This window comes from Chelonoidis abingdonii, chromosome 6 (genome assembly GCF_003597395.2).
Source record: "Chelonoidis abingdonii isolate Lonesome George chromosome 6, CheloAbing_2.0, whole genome shotgun sequence".
In the NCBI taxonomy this organism is placed as follows: domain Eukaryota; kingdom Metazoa; phylum Chordata; order Testudines; family Testudinidae; genus Chelonoidis; species Chelonoidis abingdonii.
In genome coordinates this window covers 123,887,422-123,904,923 of record NC_133774.1, presented here as the reverse complement: position 1 = coordinate 123,904,923, position 17,502 = coordinate 123,887,422, and the positions used below count along the sequence as shown (strand labels likewise).

Sequence of the window (17,502 nt, the reverse complement as noted above, 5' to 3'; positions counted from 1 at the left end):
CTTATGAGAGAGTAATACACTTTTATGATACCACTATACTTTTATTACATCCACTATATTTAAGTGTACTTTTTATGGGCCTGAAGCCAGTTTATGTGGCAGCCCAGGCCATGTAAGCCCCAACAGGCTGCTTAACTCATCTGTGCACCCAGTTGGCTGCTCTGCGGACTGCCAGCTGGGGTGGCAGATAAAGGGGAGGGGAGCCACATCCCAGCAATGTGAGAACTCGTGGAAAGAGGCTCCCTCAGAAGCAGCCCTATATACCTCCCCAGGTCCCCTGCCCCTAACATTGCAGCCACAGAGGGTGCAGAAGTTACTGCAGCTCTAGGGTTCTGGGTTCTTTGTTAGTCTATAAGGTGCCACAGGACTCTCTGTTGCTTTTTGGAGCTCTAGGGTTCTGGTGATCACTGCAGATCGCCAGCAGCGTGGGAGGAGAGAGGAAGAGGAAGTTCCCACCCTCCTTAAATAATGAAAGTGTCATATGGTGGGGAGGGGGTGTCACGAAGGGCTTTCCCCTCCAGTTCTCAGGAGGCAGCCTGAGGGCCCTCAGCTCTGCTTCCACAATCCCCCCCACAATGCATTTTTTCCCCACCCTGGCCCTAAAGCAGGGGGTTCTTGAACTGGGGGTCAGGACTTCTCAGGGGGTTGCGAGGTTATTACATGGGGGGTCACGAGCTGCCAGCTTCCACCCCAAACCCCGCTTTGCATCCAGGATTTATAATGGTGTTAAATATATTAAAAAGTGTTTTTAATTTATAAGGGGGGGTTGCACTCAGAGGCTTGCTGTGTGAAAGGGGTTCCCAGTACACACATTTGAAAACCACTGCCCTAAAGGGATGCTGGATGCTAAGTAAAAAGATCAGGAGTACTTGTGGCACCTTAGAGACTAATGAACTTATCTGAGCATAAGCTTTCATGGGCTACAGCCCACATCATCGGATGCGTGGAATGGAACACACCAGACAGAAGATATTTATACATACAGAAAACATGAAAAGGTGGAAGTAGCCATGCCAGCCTTAAGGGGCCAATCAACTGAGGTGAGCTATCATCAGCAGGAGAAAAAAAACCTTTGAAGTGATAATCAAGATGACCCATAGAAGGTGTGAGGAGAACTTAACATGGGGAAATAGATTCAATTAGTGTAATGACCCAGCCATTCCCAGACTCGGTGCCTCCCCGCCATCATTTCCCAGTGCCTGATGACTGTAGATAGCAACTGCACTGTGGCTCCATGCCTGGGAATGGTGTGTAGTTGGGCTGAGGGGCATGTCAGCTTTATGCAGGGAGATAAAAGTGTCGTCTCCCCTCCAACCCACAGGCTCCATCTAAGCATCTGGCTTGGATGCTGTTGGGACCAGGACTAGACCTTATAACACTCTTCATGCACTTCAAAAGCACCCCCACTCCCGTTCGACCTCCACTCCCGTTCAAGTCAATGGTAAGCCCCAGCCGTTAGGCAATGCAAAATATGCAGTGTCTGCAGCGACTTTGGGAACGTCTGCACTGCAATAAAAGACCCGTGCCAGCGAGTCTCAGTGCCTGGATCAATTGACTCATGCTTAGAGGGCTAAAAAGAGCTGTGCTGCTCGGGCTGCAGCCCGGACTTTGAGCCCTCCTCACACCACGCCTCCAGCCTGAGCCTGAGCCTGGATGTCTACGCTGCTATTTTTAGCCCTGGCACCCACGTTAATTGACCAGCTGGCCTCTGAGACTCACTGCTGTGGGGCTTTTATTGCAATGTAGATGTACCCTTAGAAAGATCTTAAAAACTGACAAACCAGCCTCAAACCCTTTATACAATCAATGAGCGTTTGGAGGGTTTTTATGGGTAAGACTACTGTGACTTTTACTCTTGCACAGCATATGACGGAACCACGCGGGAACAAATGACTGTGTTTACTGGCTATAAATGGCACGCAAGGCCTGCCTACATATACATGCTGTTTCTCGGCTTGGTTTCTAGCAGCTTCTAGAACACAGAGAGCATGGTAAGTGCCCCTAAAGAGCTTACAAACTATTTAAAGAGATACTACCCTCTTTCTATATACTACAACTATTAAATAAACATACAAAGGACTTCTGAAGACAGCTGAGTATTCTCCTTTCGATTGGAAAGGCAATTTTCAGGCAGCATAGGATTCACTATCCGCAAAAATGTTCACAGCAAACAACTCAGAAGGCAATTTTTTGCAAGGTTTGGCTGCTTAGTTACTTTCTCACTATTGCATGTGATATTGCTGCAGAAGAACATTTGGCAATAGCCAGGAGCATTGGCTATCCTGGGTTGCGATATCACAAGCTGAGGTGGGCTGGCCCTGGTATGTAACTGAATAGGAGATAGCTAAAGAAAATCCAAGCTACTGCGGGAAATGTTCTGGGTAGCTAGCACTCTTCTCTTTGAAAGTCTGCCTGCAGTACTGAACTAAGCTGTGGCCACTGCCCGTTGAGGAGATGCCTGCTCGCCTTGTAAACCCTCTGCGTTCACACACCGAGGCCTTCCAAATGCTGCACAAGCACTGCCAGAATGCTATGATTGGCTCATCTCCAAGCAAGGCTTGATACTGTCCACACTGGTTTGTTTCTAACTGGTGCAGATCTGGGACTTGATGCCCTGGCATGTTGGCACTGCTCCCTATAGTCAGGAGATCCAGCTTCTAGAGCCTTCCCTCCCAGTGCAAGGCTATCCCTGAGTAGTGTCTAGAACCACAGTGGTAGCTCCTATGCCATCCCAGCTGCTGCTGTGGAGATCATACCTGGGGCATCTCTCACCCGATTGCACTATCAATGCAAATTAGAATAGCTGTCAGAGCAGCCCCAGCTCCTTCTGCAGCCCCTCTCCTCAGCTGCATTGAGCATGTCTCCAGTCAAGCACGGAAGGGAACTGCAGGCATCACAGGTGCACTCTTCCAGTGGGTCCTCTTGGATGAGTCCCCCATTCTGTTAGCTCACCTTCCAGTAACTACAGTAGGCAAAGGTCCCTCGGTACTTTGTGCCCTCTGCTTCTGGCAACCCACAGGCAAGCCCTTTCCCTGTATTTGATGCCTTCTACTTGCCTCAAGCAATTGCTGAGCACACCTAATCAACAGTATCCACTTTGTGCCAAATTTCTGTACAAGCCACCTGCCCCCCTCTGCTTTCCCAGAGTGCCTGCTGTGAAGACATCCTCCGGCTGGACTTGATGACCCCTCAAGGTGCCTGCCAGCCCTACATTTCTAGGATTCTGTCACACTGCCAGCTGGCCCAAGGGCTATCACTCAGAGCAGCAACCACCCAGTCCTTTTGAAAACCAGGCCACTTCTGGTTATGAGCCTAAATATGGGATCTGGGGGGGGGAAAGAGTTTCAAAAGTGCCCAAGGAATTTAGGAGCACCGCTGTCACTAAAAATCTGTGGGACTTGTGCTCCTAGTAGCTGTAGATGCTTTTTAAAAAATCCACATAGGAGCCTAATTTTAGACACACAGATTTGAAAATTGTGGACTACATTTTTGAGAGACAGCATCACTGATGCAGCTTCCTTGAGTCCCAGCAGAAGGCAGATGTTTCTGAGGTGCAGGATATAATCTGACAGGTGGGTAAGTACTGGTGGTTAAGCACTGAGCCCAAACTTTTCCAAAGTTCCAGGGTGTTCAAGACACTGAGGTTTGGTTCAGGCTCATCTCTAATATTTTATTACTATTTATTTGTATTGCGGTAGCAACTAAGAGCCCCAGTCAGCCCCCACTGTGCTAGGCACTGAACAAGCTCAGAACAAAAAGACAGCTGTTTTGCGATACTTTGCATGAAACACTCAATATACTTGTAAGATGTTACTCATGTCAAATAAAATCCTCATAACTCTTTTATTCTACACACAATTCGTCACTCTCCCCCGCCTTTTTCTTTCCATTGAAGAGACCAAATAACTCAGCTTACGTTGTTCCTAAAACTTGAGAACCAAACTAGCTGATTCACAAATTGATAGTTACCATGATCACCACGGGTAGCTCAGGTACACACAGAAGAAGAGATTATTTTTAACAAAACGAAGCTGAAGTAATAAGATGGCAAGAAGGAAGGCAGGTTGCCATCTGGATTTCCATGGCTTTGGCTCAAGCCCCAAGACACTTAAGCATGTTTTTAACTTTGTTGGGATTTAAGCATGTGCTTAAAGTCATTACAATTAAGCATGTGCTTAAGTGCTTTTCAGAACGGGTCCTAAATCAGAGATGCCCAAGGCTGCCAGGAGACAGTGTCATTTGCATTTTTTGTCTGTGTAATGTGTGCCAAATCCTCCTTGTTTTTATCATACCAAAATCCCATTAGCGTCAGGGTATTTATGCATTTGCAAAAATATTTCATGCCTATTCATCAGTCTGCAGCAGAGTCAAGTTCTGACTGTTTAAAATTACGTATGGACACATTGTAGCGTACGAGAAGGATAACTTCATGCATGGATAGGAGTGTGGAGCCTGAGTTGCAATGGTACAGGCAAGTGACAGGCTCATTGGAAAATGTTCCCTTTTCGTTTTTGTTTGACTCTCTCTAGGGCACTACCACAACGTCAATATCTTTTAAAGCACGTTGCAAAATCATAGCGAAAATTTACCCAGTGCAAAATCTGCTCACTAGCCTTCTACAATTAAGATGATAAAAACTAGTTATATTATTTCCTCCCTGTCAAAAATATGTACATGCTCCATGTCTGTCCAACAAGCGCTGTAGTGTGTTTACCGTATACCAGAACTTTAAGTTTCCCTATGGGTCCGATAGCTCTATACCCTCTGTGCTATCCTTGAGGTAGGGGTTATATCTTTTGTGTTTAAGGTGAGCAAGGATGTAGAAATTTTCAAGGTGGGTTAATGAGACACCATCAAGATTGAGAGGTTGAAAATGTGATTTATTTTAATATCTCAGCATCATGCCTACTTCCAAAAGATGTAGTTTTCCTCCAAAAGGAGGCCTGCAAGTTACTGCAAGCCACTCACTGATCAGCATGCACACAGCTCCCTGACATAAAAGGGAGCTCTGTGCACAGAGGAAGAGTGGTAGCTGATCCTGTAATCTGAAATTACAGTCCAGGGCAACCCTATCAAAACAAACAAGGACACACTTTCCAATATTCTCTCTTGGAGAACAGACATGTGCAGCTTCCTGAACACAACCCAGCATTGAGCGATGCTTCCAAAAGTGCTCTTTGACTAGAGCGCCGTGCTTACTACATTCCGGAATCTCCTTCCAAATGCCGAGTATCGCAGAATCTTCCTCAATACCCTATGTCTTACGAATTGTTTTGTATGGAAGAGAAAGCGAGAAGTCTATGCCAAAACAAGTGTGCTTAATGAACAAGCACAAGTAGAGCTAAGGTGAGTTACAAAGCCCCATCTACAATTCTAACCTCAAGCTACCACTATTTCAGTCTTTGGTCTTCTCATGAAGGGATTTCGGGGTGGTTTCTCCATAGGTTTTGGAGGGATAGCGATGGTCAGTTTCTGTCCCACATTTCCACACCGACCTGCAGATTTTCCATTAGGTACCTACCAGAATTTGGATCTACAAACAGAGAGTGTTTATATAAAAAAAGGAGGTAACTTCATAGCTCTCTCATTCTTTTTTCAAAGTATTCTCCCAAACTGCTGCAAGATGACTCTCATTGCCAAAACCTAGCGTTATAACACAGACAAACGCTGGCTTATTCTAAAGAGATATCTCACATGTCTTTCCAGGGACAGCCGCCAAGTTCCACTTGTTTTTGGAATAATTATAAACTAATTTCAAACCCTAGTTCACTAATTTGTGAATGCTTGTTTCTTAAAACACATCTGAATAGGCATTGTGCCATAATATCCCTGAGCTACTTCTACATCAATTAACATGTCATTTGTAAACAACGTCTGGATTATGAAATTTCAATAAAAGCATGACAGGGATATGGGTTAGTTGCACAGCTGAGAGATACAGCAAAGCTTGCAAGATCAGTTTGAGGAATAAATACTGGCAAGAAACATTTAAGGCCCAGTCCTGATCAGCATTTACACAGCTTCATGGCGTGTCTAAGTCCCAGAAGGCCATGTACAATGGCTGCAGATCGCGTTGACCTGTCCCAGGGATAGTTAGCCAAGTGCATAATAGGGGAGGAGGGAACCTGCACCCATTCCACTGTTTACAGAAGCAGAGATATTCTGAGTATGGAGATCTGATATAAATTGCCCCTGGTCCCCCTTTCTGCCTACTGCTGGAGTCACTGCAGAGGCTTTAAAGCTAACCAGCATTAAAACTAACTAACTTCTAATCAGTTCTTCAATGCATCCCAAGATCACCAGACATTCAGATGAGATATCATGGGCTTGGACTGAGGAGCACCACAATGACCCCACAAACGGCTACTGCTCAGCAACATGGTTCCCCATTTAGCCGAGTTTGTCAATTTATGGGGATCCAAAGCTGAGACAAACGGAGAAAACAACTCTCTGGCTCTTCCCCCGCCCCCCACTTAATCCTCTCACATGTGCCTGCCCTATTCTCCCCAAGCAAACCTGGAACATGCTGACTTTGCTTAGTTAACAGTTATCATTGGTTGTTTTATTTCTATCTTTTTGTCATGCCCCTATTATAAGCACTTGAGATTGTCGGATAGTCTCTTCCTTCAACACTGCTGTCATCATACAAGCAGCTGCTTTGGGGTCTTCTCTTGCAGCTTTTTAATTTGGGATATTTTGCTTTATTGGCATTGTTAAAATAATAGAGTTTGTGACTCAGATTTAGGGTGACCAGACAGCAAATGTGAAAAATCAGGACAGGGGTGGGGGGGGGTAATAGGAGCCTATATAAGAAAAAGACCCAAAAAATGGGATCTCCCTATAAAATCGGGAAATCTGGTCCCCCTACTCAGATTTGTCTTACATGCCATGCTAGATTTACAGCCTTGGATCTGAGTCTACTTCTGTTGTAGGTTTAAGTCAAACCCCTTCCTCAAGTAATTTCTGTTGACTACCTAAAGAACTTTTAAAATTGCTCACACACATACACGCACATGCACAGATTAGCCATTAGGATGGCATGTCACCACGCTGGTTAGTTGGACAAAACACAGACACTACCTTGGACTTGGAAAACCCCATTTCAATTGAGAACATTGATCTCTTGTGAGAGGAAAAGTCCTGGTTATGGAAGTTCTAAAAGCAAAATGGGACACTTGGAGCCAAAATATACCTCCATCTTCATCGACTCCAACCTCAGGCCCAGATTCAGGAAAGCATCCTTGAAGCATAGGTTCCAATCCCATTGAAGTCACTGTGACTAAAACACGTTTAAGCACTTTCCTGTATAAAGATGGGCTTAAGCATGTGCCTAATTCTTTCCTGAACCAGAGCCTCTGTGAAGTCAATGAAGTTATACAGGGCAGGGTAAGAACTAGTCTTTGGTGGGCTTGTTTGCATGCCACTTCTCAGAATGTTTTACAGGCTCACAAGAATTTCATAGCTGTGTTGATATCCATACCTGAAAGGCTTGCAAGTGCTTTGGGTTCTTTTCTATAATGTGCTTCAAATTTTTAAGTACGTTGTTTTCATGTGATTAAAGAAAGCAGCCACCTTTGCAGAAAACAGTTTATTACATAAATGAGAATTGGTCACCATACCCAAGTACAGACAAAATACTGTGAATAAAGCATGCACTTATCACAGACATTAATGACGTTATCGGTTGTTTAATTTTGAAATGATCTTCTTAGTTCTAGAAGTTTAAGGTTGTACCAAAACAAATATTTAAAAAAAGTCACACTACTATAGTAGCAAACATTGTACGTACTGTGAAATCAATCTGTTGTTCAGCAAAACTAGACTTTAAAAATGTGCTCATGGGGGGAAATAAATGATGAGCTGAAATGCTAAAACATAAGAATCATTTAGCAATTTGAAGATCAGTCAATGGCAAGACAAAAGTTAATGATCTACTCCAATGAATAAGCAACTTAACCTGTTCTTTTGAAATACTTAAAATGATCTGAGAGGGGAGAAAAGACAGGAACACAGCCACTGTATGAAATTCTTGTTTTCATTTTTTTCTCCTTACCTAGTCAGTGTTTCACTGTTTCTTTTTCAAAGTGTGTAACAGCAGCACTTTTCCAGGAGAGCTCTGAAATAAATTACCGGGAAGCAGTTGTACGGCATAAAATATTTATTCTATCCCAGTTAAAATCTGAGGCTCAGGTGTATGAGAACAAAAGGTGACATCTATCTTTGTGGAGAGGTAAATAGACTTACAGAAAAATGGACTATTTTAATCACACCTAATGTTCATAAGGGCCAGATCCTCAGCGGGTGCAAACGGCAGTAACTTCATTGATTTCAGTGGCTGACACCAGCCAAAGATCTGACACTTCATGCAGTTCTACCGTGATAAGATACTCTATAAAAATGACATTATGGGGTTCCACACTAACTGCTCCTTGCTGACTCCAAATCAAATGTGCAAAGATAACAAGTAGCAATCATAGCCTAGGATCTGAGTGCCAAGATGGGTTCTTTATGGCTCACCCACCACCAGTAACAAAGATCAAGTGACCAAGATTATGTCCTCAGTTACCACTGTTCAGCCTCATTTTCCTCATATTCCCCACTCTGTTACACTGGTGCAATCTTATTTCCTCCACTGAGGGCATAATTTGAAGGCAATGGGGTTGAATGGATGGCTCTGCAAATGGATCTTAGTTAACAGTTTTGTTGATGATGCACAAATCAGAAAAGAATCCAAATAACTTTCCCAGAGATGAACTGATTCTGAAGTATTAAAATACATCGAAATCTTACATTTTCCCCATTAAAACAAGCAAATGAGACTCAGAATACACAGAGGGGGCAGATTTGCTGAGGAAGAGGATGCCTTTTTTATACAGAATCACATTTTCATACTAAAAATAGATTACTTTTTCATACGGAGATCTATGTTTTAAAATAACTGGTTAAGTTTAGGGCTGGGATTTTCAAATGAGCCTAAGAGAATTAGGCACCTGACTGTCAGCGGAATTTGGATCTATAACTCCCTTAGGTTCTTTTCAGAATCCAAGTCTAGAACATTAAAATATTTTCTAAAAATACCTTTTCCTGCAATGTAGTTAAACTGATATAAGGTTTCCCCGGACACATCAGTGATTGTAAAAGAGACGACCCCAAGGGTGCATAATTGACAAGTGAGTAGAAGCAGGGCCGCCCAGAGGATTCAGGGGGCCTGGGATCTTCAGTGGCAGGGGCCCCCGCTTCGGTGGTAATTCAGCGGTGGGGGGTCCTTCCATTCAGGGATCCGCCACTGAACTGCCCCGAAGACCCTCGGCGGGCCCCCCTAACACCAAATTACTGCTGAAGACCCGGCATTTTGGTGGCAGGTCCCGCTTCGGCAGTAATTCAACAGTGGGGGGTCCTTCCGCCCCGAGGTGGAAGGACCCCCACCGCCGAAGACCCAGAGCAGAAGAAGCTCTGGGAGCCCTGGCCCCGCGAGAGTTTTCCAGGGCGTCTGGAGCAAGTGAAGGACCCCGCTCCAGGGGCCCCTGCAGGGCCCGGGGCAAATTGCCCCACTTGCCCCCCTCGGGCGGCCCGGAGTAGAAGGTCTCGCACAAGTGGAAAGCCGTATTCAGTCCACTGTAGTATTAGCACAACCAAATTAGTAGCTTTCACAGAGCTGGGGACTCCATAAGCAGTGGTAGGAGACGAACATGAACCAGCAGAGCCTTTTACACCTGGAGGGCAGCAGTCCATTCCCTATTCCCAGGTTTATGCCTGTAGAGTTATGATCACTTGTCCAGATTTCAGTGCACTAACTAAATAACGTCAATCACTACGGTAATCTAGTTTGGCAAAAACATATCCAGCTTCCACAATGAGTGACAAAGGAATGAAAGCCATGAAAAAACAGCTTTTGTACTGTAGGTACCCAGTGTAATTTTTGGCAAACTGGGGCATTAGACAGAAAAATGTTGAATAGCTGTTGCTGTTGTGCTGCTGTTTACCTCTGAAGCAGTGACCCTGATTACTGAGAGACACAAGAGCAGGATAAAGCAGTTGAATAGTGTAGGAGCACAGGAAGCAGCACAGATGAAGGGCATAGCCCTCCACTGCCTCACATTTCAGGTAGCCATTTAACACCTGTACCAAGTGGGTGTAAACACTCCCAAATCAGAATTTTGTACTCATGCCAGTGGTGGCATCTTACATGTGTTTTTTTCAGGTGCCAATGGCTACCAGATGGACAAAGCCGTGGAGAATCAACTTGCAGTTGGTCAAAGCTGACTTTAAAAGTAGCAAATATTAAATGGAGTCATCTCAGCAACAGAGGAGCCAATCTGAAGCCAATGGAGCTACATCAATTTACACCAGTTGGTAATCAGGCCCAAAATCTCTGGAGATGATGAAAGGGTTATGGCATTAGCCTAGGACATGGGGGACACAGATTCAATTCTCTGCTCTGCCACAGACTTCCTCTGTGACCTTGGGAAAGTCACTTAGCCTCTCTGAGCCTCAGTTCCCCCATCTGTAAAATGGGGATAATAGCACAACCCTACCTCCCAGGGGTGTTATACAGAGTAATATATTAAAAAGCTTGTGAAGTGCTTTGAGGTCTACTGCTGAAAAGCACTATGTAGGAGATTGGGACACGCCAAAGAGTCATAACTAGACGTTATACATTTAAATGTAGATACAATTTTCAGAAGTGACTAGTGATTTTGCTTGCCTTGATTTTTGGGAGACATAGGGGCATGATTTTCAGTAAGTGCTGAGCACCCACCTTCAGAAAATGAGGTCATTTAAGGGGTCACAAATTGGACACCCAAAAAGCGATGCACCCACTAGTCACTTTGGAAAATCTTGGCTTAACAGTATTTTTGGAGGAAGGTTGCAATTACAAGTGCTTTTAAGATTTTTTTTATGTCAAATTCATTCCTGGGGTATAGACTTGACTTTAACACAGTTAGTTGAGGGATGAATGTTAATCACTGATATTTTTCAAGTAATATTGCTTTTCTGGCAACTTGGTATTTGGTTTGAAAAGTCTTCCCAAGTTTTTCAGTAGATCATCCCTCTCCACCCTAAAATCTTCCAGTAAACTCATGTTATTTGGTTTTCCACTTAAAAAAGGAATCTACAGATTTCACTCTGTTAAAACTCACACCAAAATCAAGATGAATTCATCTACTTTGTTTTTACGTTCATATTTTCAGCTTCTTCAGTGAGAGTACAAAAGTAACTTTTTGAAAATGAAATGTCAGAATTATGATACAAAGGGTCTGGCATGAAGATACCCAAAAAGTGAGGCCAAAAATATTGGGCTTGACTCTGATCTCTCACTAGTTTTGCAGCAGCGTAATTCCATTGATTTCAATAGAGATGAACAATGAAATGGAGCTCCATTGACTTTGGTGGAGTTACTCCTCATTTACACAGGGTACGAGGGAGATCAGAATCAGGACCACTAAGAAAGCTAACACAGAAAAGCATAATTACTGTATCACTTCAGTTTAAGGTCATTGACGTTTTTAAGTCTGTTCCATTACTAATTTAAAAGGTTTTCCTAATTATTTGATTTGATACAAAAATCACCACTTCAGATATCAAACTCTTTTCCTGTTTTTCTGCAACACATGCAGACCAAAAAAAAAAAATGCTGTCCAGCAGCATGTCCCTTCTTACCAATCACTCTGTGTTTTCACATGTATCTGATTTAGTAAATAATACATTTTGATTAACTTTATCGAGTTTTTTTTCCCAACGTAAAAATAAGAAGAAAAATCCATGACATTTCCCAGACACTTTTAGAATTTTTTTTTTTTTTTTAAAAGAGGGAAATGATTTTTTTTGAACCTGGTGTGTGGTCCCTTGTGTGGGACAGGATATTGTAAATTTGGCACCTCCTGTCTACCACAACATATTGTTTCCTTCTACAGAAGGCACTAAATACTGGCTCACAACATTAAACAAACAGCAGAGTATACAGTTTATCATGTCATACATAAAACTGTTAACTGGCACAGCCTCTTAGTACAGATTTCTCCATTAACTACAATAAGTGGTTATAGCAGCAATACATAAGAACATAAGAACGGCCATACTGGGTCAGACCAATGGTCCATCGAGCCCAGTATCCTGTCTTCTGACAGTGGCCAATGCCAGATGCCCCAGAGGAAATGAACAGACAGGTTATCATCAAGTGATCCATCCTCTGTCACCCATTCCCAACTTCTGGCAAATGGAGGATAGGGACGCTTCAGAGCATGGTTTTGCATCCCTGCCCATCCTGGCTAATAGCCATTGATTGACATGGTTAACATTTCTACAAATATCACAAATGTACACATGTAAGAGCACCTACAAGACATGCAAAATCTCAACATCACCGAATCACACAATGCATAGAAATCATCATTTTTTTGGCAAGACAGTAATTTTTTTTTTTTAACAAACACTGTTTATAAAACAAAAGAAAAAAAACAAAAATCTACTTTTTAAAAAATGTTCTGTTAAAAAGCTGAGTTTTAACTATAATGAGGGCTCAGTTAGAAAAAGTCAGTAAGATAAAGTTGGTTTTAGAGTAAAATTTAACACTGAAAATGGATTGATCACTTAGGAAAATTGTTAGGTGAAAATTTTGTGATAGTGAAACAACATATGTCCCCGAAACTCATGCTAAACAGTGCTAAACCTGCTGTTTTGCAAAAAGGAAGAAAACAAATCATTAACAGATTAAAGGGATTAAACATAGTAGGTAAAATAAATTAAAAGATTTATTTTTGCTACTGTTTTCCTAGCACTGCTCACCATGAGACCAACGGTTGTCATAGCAAAACACTTTTCAAAGGTCAAAGTTAAAGTGAGCAGAAAATTAAAACAAATGGAAAATATTTTTAAATTCCCATGTAAAACAAAACAGGACATTAAAAGGCTGGTCAAAGACCAAGATTATGTTTGCATTCTTTAGAAAAAAACCAAAGAGTTCTATTGTGTTTTCAAAACTCTCCCTCTCTTTCTCTGTGCCATTAGATTATCTTCATCAACATTTTACTTACATTCTTTTTGGTAATCTAATCTCTCTCTCTTCTACTTTGCCATGACCTGGTAGATTGTGACAGCTCAAGAACGCTACATGGAACGGGTATTGTTCACCAAAACAGAAATAATATAGATACAAAGATACTGATCCGGCAAAGCACTTATGCATGTGCTTAGCTTTACGCATATGAGTCGTCTCAGTGAAGTCAGTATCTATTCACATGTTTAAAGTACATACTTAGCAGCTTTGCTGGATCAAGGCATAAGGCACGTGCTTAAGTCCCACTGCTTATGATAAATTCCTTGTTGAATTGGGTCCTAACAAAAAGCCAAATTCTGCTCTAGTCTATAGTGGTGCAATGCCATTGAAGTTATCCCAGTGGTGTTGCATAACAGTAACTGAAAGCAGAATTAAGTCCCAAAATGGAAACATTATTTTCTCACATGCTAAAGATCTGAATCTCAGTAGGACATTCCAGATTCTGTGTTAGTCTCTGCTGCTGTTTTTATTATCAAATGTAGGGATTCTCAGATTTCAGCAGTGTAGATGGTGGAGACTAAATATGTGACCTGAAATATCAAGAATACGAAAAAATGTAGGATTTATTTAATTTTTAAACCTATAGTAAAAGACAATATGGATTGTATTTCTAAAAGCCAAAATAACCCTTTGTTCTATGTATGAGATTCACCCTCATTTCAATGCGAGTTCTGTGCAGAGTCCTAGGGGACAAAGAGAATAGGTCCTTATCTTTGGAAGAGTAGGGCCCAAATAACACACGTGCCCAAGTGAGGGCAGCCAGTTCCACACCTGAGCTCTGAAACTAGCATGTCAGAAACCCAAAGACTAAATTTGGGCATGTCAGTATCCATTTGAAAACCAAAAAGGAGAGCTGGGAGCCAGGCTTGACAATTGTGTACTTTATATTTCAGCTGAGTGTACACAGCACCCAGTGTGCATAAGTGGCAGTGGAAAAGGTGGCCTGTGGGACTGGAAGTTAAGTCACGAACTGAAAGGAAAAGTGTATGCTGCATGAGTTTGTCCCTGCCCGATATATGGTGTGTTTACGTAGCTGGAAGAAAAGAAGAAACAGGCGGTGGAAAATAACATATTGAGGAGGATGGTGGACAAGCAGAAAGTAGACAGGATGTACATGGAAAAGATTGGGAGAAGATGAACTTGGGGCTCTCAATAGGGTAACCAGATAGCAAGTGTGAAAAATTGGGATGGGAGTTGGGGGTATTAGGTGCCTATGTAAGTAAAAGCCTCAGATATCAGGACTGTCCCTATAAAATTGGGACATACGATCACCTTAGCTCTCAATGACAAATAGGCTGGACATCACATGTTTGAGGTGGACTGGAGAAGAACTGGAGAAGAACAATCACCAAAGAAAGCATGGGAGGAAGACGACAGCAAGATGGGATATGACAGAAAGACTCTGGTCAAGAGAAGTTTGAAGAGAAAAGGACTGGAAATCCAAGATCTATGAACACAAGTCATCAATCAGAAGTGCCAAAGAGCTATGGACACCTCCATCCCTGTGTAATGGCAAAAGGAGTTCAGAAGTGAAATGAAGTAAGTGTGTACAGCACCAAATTTATTTCTGTAGTAGCTTAAGTCACTTGACAGTCGTATGCCCCCTACCTAATGAAATCCCTCCTTTCTATTCTTCAGAGAACAGTTGGAGTTTGGCTAAAATTTACACATTTAGGACCAAGTTCTGCCCTCACTTACACTGCATGCAACCCTCAAAGAGTTTAGTCAATCAAGCCTGTAAAACTCCTCCTCTACTACATGGAAGTTGTGAGTATGGATCAATGGGCAGGAAGCATATTTGTTTAGAAAACATTTTCTTTTCTTCCTTCACCTCGTGCTACGAAACTGGCAAGAATCACTACGGTATGATTTTATAATCTATTAAGATCTCATTTTTCAGCTAAAACATTCCCTAAAACAAGCCTGATTCTTCCTGAGCAAAGGAGGAGGAATAAGGCCCAAAAATATATTATATAGGTCACAGGTATTCAGAAAACAATTCCGAAATAAAATTAATGAACAAATGAGTAAGATTTTTTCTGTATATGCTCTAATACTTTTTGTAGCTATATAAATGTACAGTATATATATTATGTATAGAGACATAGTATAAGTCACACACTCCCATATATATGAGTTACATTTAGGATCCAATCTTGCAAGTACTTCATGCATAGAATTCCCATTTAAGTCAGGGCTTGGAAGATTTGGACCTATGACTGGCACACATAAGAAAATTACTAGCACAATCATAACTCATTGGCTGCTCTGCCTCTTCTTTGCTATGAGCATATTTATCTTCCTGAATGAAGTTATTCAAAATCATATAGAAGCCCAGTAAATATCCTTTGTGCCTTTTCTTCTAAATGTTGCTTTTATTTCTCAAGCCTTAAATCCTGGGAAATTATTTCTTTAACTGGTCTGTTCTCAAGCCTGATGTTCCTTAGGTGAGAAGTAAAAACATTAAATACTTTTAACCACAGATGGGGAATCCAATCAGCAGCAATGCAGAGCAAACCGGGGATTACCCCAGAGTCGTTTCACAGTCTAATTTGACCAGTAAAATTCTAGAAGCCATATGGATTACAGTATCCTGTAAGCAAACACTAAGACAAGGAAAACCAGTACAACCTGTTAACATATTAAATAAAAACATCTAGACCCCTTCTATCTCCTTTACACAGCTTTCTGTTGGAACACAAGGCTGGATGGCTGCCGTGAGAGCAGGACACACAATAAAATCTGAAATCATTGCAGAATTGTTACTGGGTTGCAGGTTCTGTTTTGGGTTCTGCAGTGCAAAGTTAGCCCCAATTTCAAACAAACTTGGGGCTGGTCTACACTGGGCGGGGGAGGGTGGGTATCGATCTAAGATATGCAACTTCAGCTACGTGAATGGCATAGGTGAAGTCAAAGTGTCTTAGATCGATGTACCTCGGGTCCTCACGGTGCAGGATCGATGTACGCAGCTCCCCAAGTCGACTCCGCTACCACCGCTCACTCCGGAGGAGTTTCGGAGTCAACAGGAGCGCGTTCGGGGATCGATATATCACCTCTAGATGAGATGCGATATATCGATCCCCGAAAAATCTGGATGTACCCGTGGGCTGATTTATGGTTTCCTGTTGAAACCGAGTGAAAGTTTTGATGTGAAATTGGGGGGAAAAATCAGTTGTTTCGATTTAGTTTTACTTTGGGTTTTCTCAAGACTGATATTCAAAGCATAACTCAAGAGGAAAAAAAGCATGTCAATGGTTGTGTGTCAAAGTGCAATCCTGGTTAAGTGTATGTGGTTATGTTGTCCTCTACATGTTGGCCCACAGAAGGTAAAGAGCACTTCTGCCACTAGCAGCTTCAGCTCAGGTGGTAATGGCATATCATTTGGAATCAAAGCTCCTGAGCTCTATTCCTGCTAACAAAGACGAAAGGAGGTTGTGGAATCTCCATCACGGGAAGTTTTTAAGAACTGGTTAGTCAAACACCTGTCAGAAATGGGCTACTTATTACATAGTCCTGCCTTGAATGAAGGGGACTGGACTAGATTCCTTATCTCTAATCTGGAGGGACCACTTATAGGAAGAAGAGGATAGCTTAGTCTCCACAGCCCATTCAACACTCGGCCTTTACTGAGACTACCACCAAGTATCCTGGCTGCTGTAAACAACAGTGATGTTTTTAGTGATGTGGACACATTAATCAATCATCTCCATTAGGCATTACATCGAGACCACCAAGTCATCTCATATACGGTAACTAGCCAAATCACTATGAGACAGAACGAACTCTAGTCATTGTCAACGTGGTTTAAACCCGTGACCTACAAGGGAAAGACTCCCTTTCTGATGACCCAGCACCCTTCAGATTTTCTAGTCTCTTGTGAAGAATGTCTATTAGTTAAAATAGCACTAAATATAACTTTTTTGACCACTTACATTACAGAGGATATAAACTCACCTCTAGAATTCATTAGGGTTTTAGATGTTGGGGGTGGGGGGGAGAGGTTGCACTGTCTCTGAGTAGCTACATAAGCAGAGCACAAAACTTTTTTTTTTTAAAAGTCTAGGCCCTATAAAAGCCTTGGTTATTGCCTGAGGTGTTTAAAATTTCTTAATGAAGGACAGGTGGATTTCAGTAAAAATACCCAAATCCAATAAATACTCTGGGTTGGATTCTCCACTGGGTTAAGATGGCCTAACTCCATGAAAGTCAATGGAGCCACCCACCAATTTACACAAGCTGAGATGATTGCCCTGGGGATGTGCAGGACATTCTCCACAAGATTATAGTCATTATAAAGCAGGTCAAATTCCAGGCTTGGGAAGTGTCAGACTGTCTTTTTATAACAAATAGACTATTAAAAAATAGCAAGGATAGTATCTCTGAAACTGAATTAAAAGGTCTATTTTCTTTAGCATCAAATAATCAGGAATTTTTGTGCCAAATAA

At 42.2% G+C, this 17,502-nt stretch overlaps 1 protein-coding gene across 1 annotated transcript in view; it reads right to left on the bottom strand.

Annotated features, from left to right (window-relative positions):
- KIAA1958 (KIAA1958 ortholog) overlaps positions 1–17,502 on the bottom strand; it is a 128,149-nt gene that overhangs the window by 9,795 nt on the left and 100,852 nt on the right. The window lies entirely within an intron of this gene.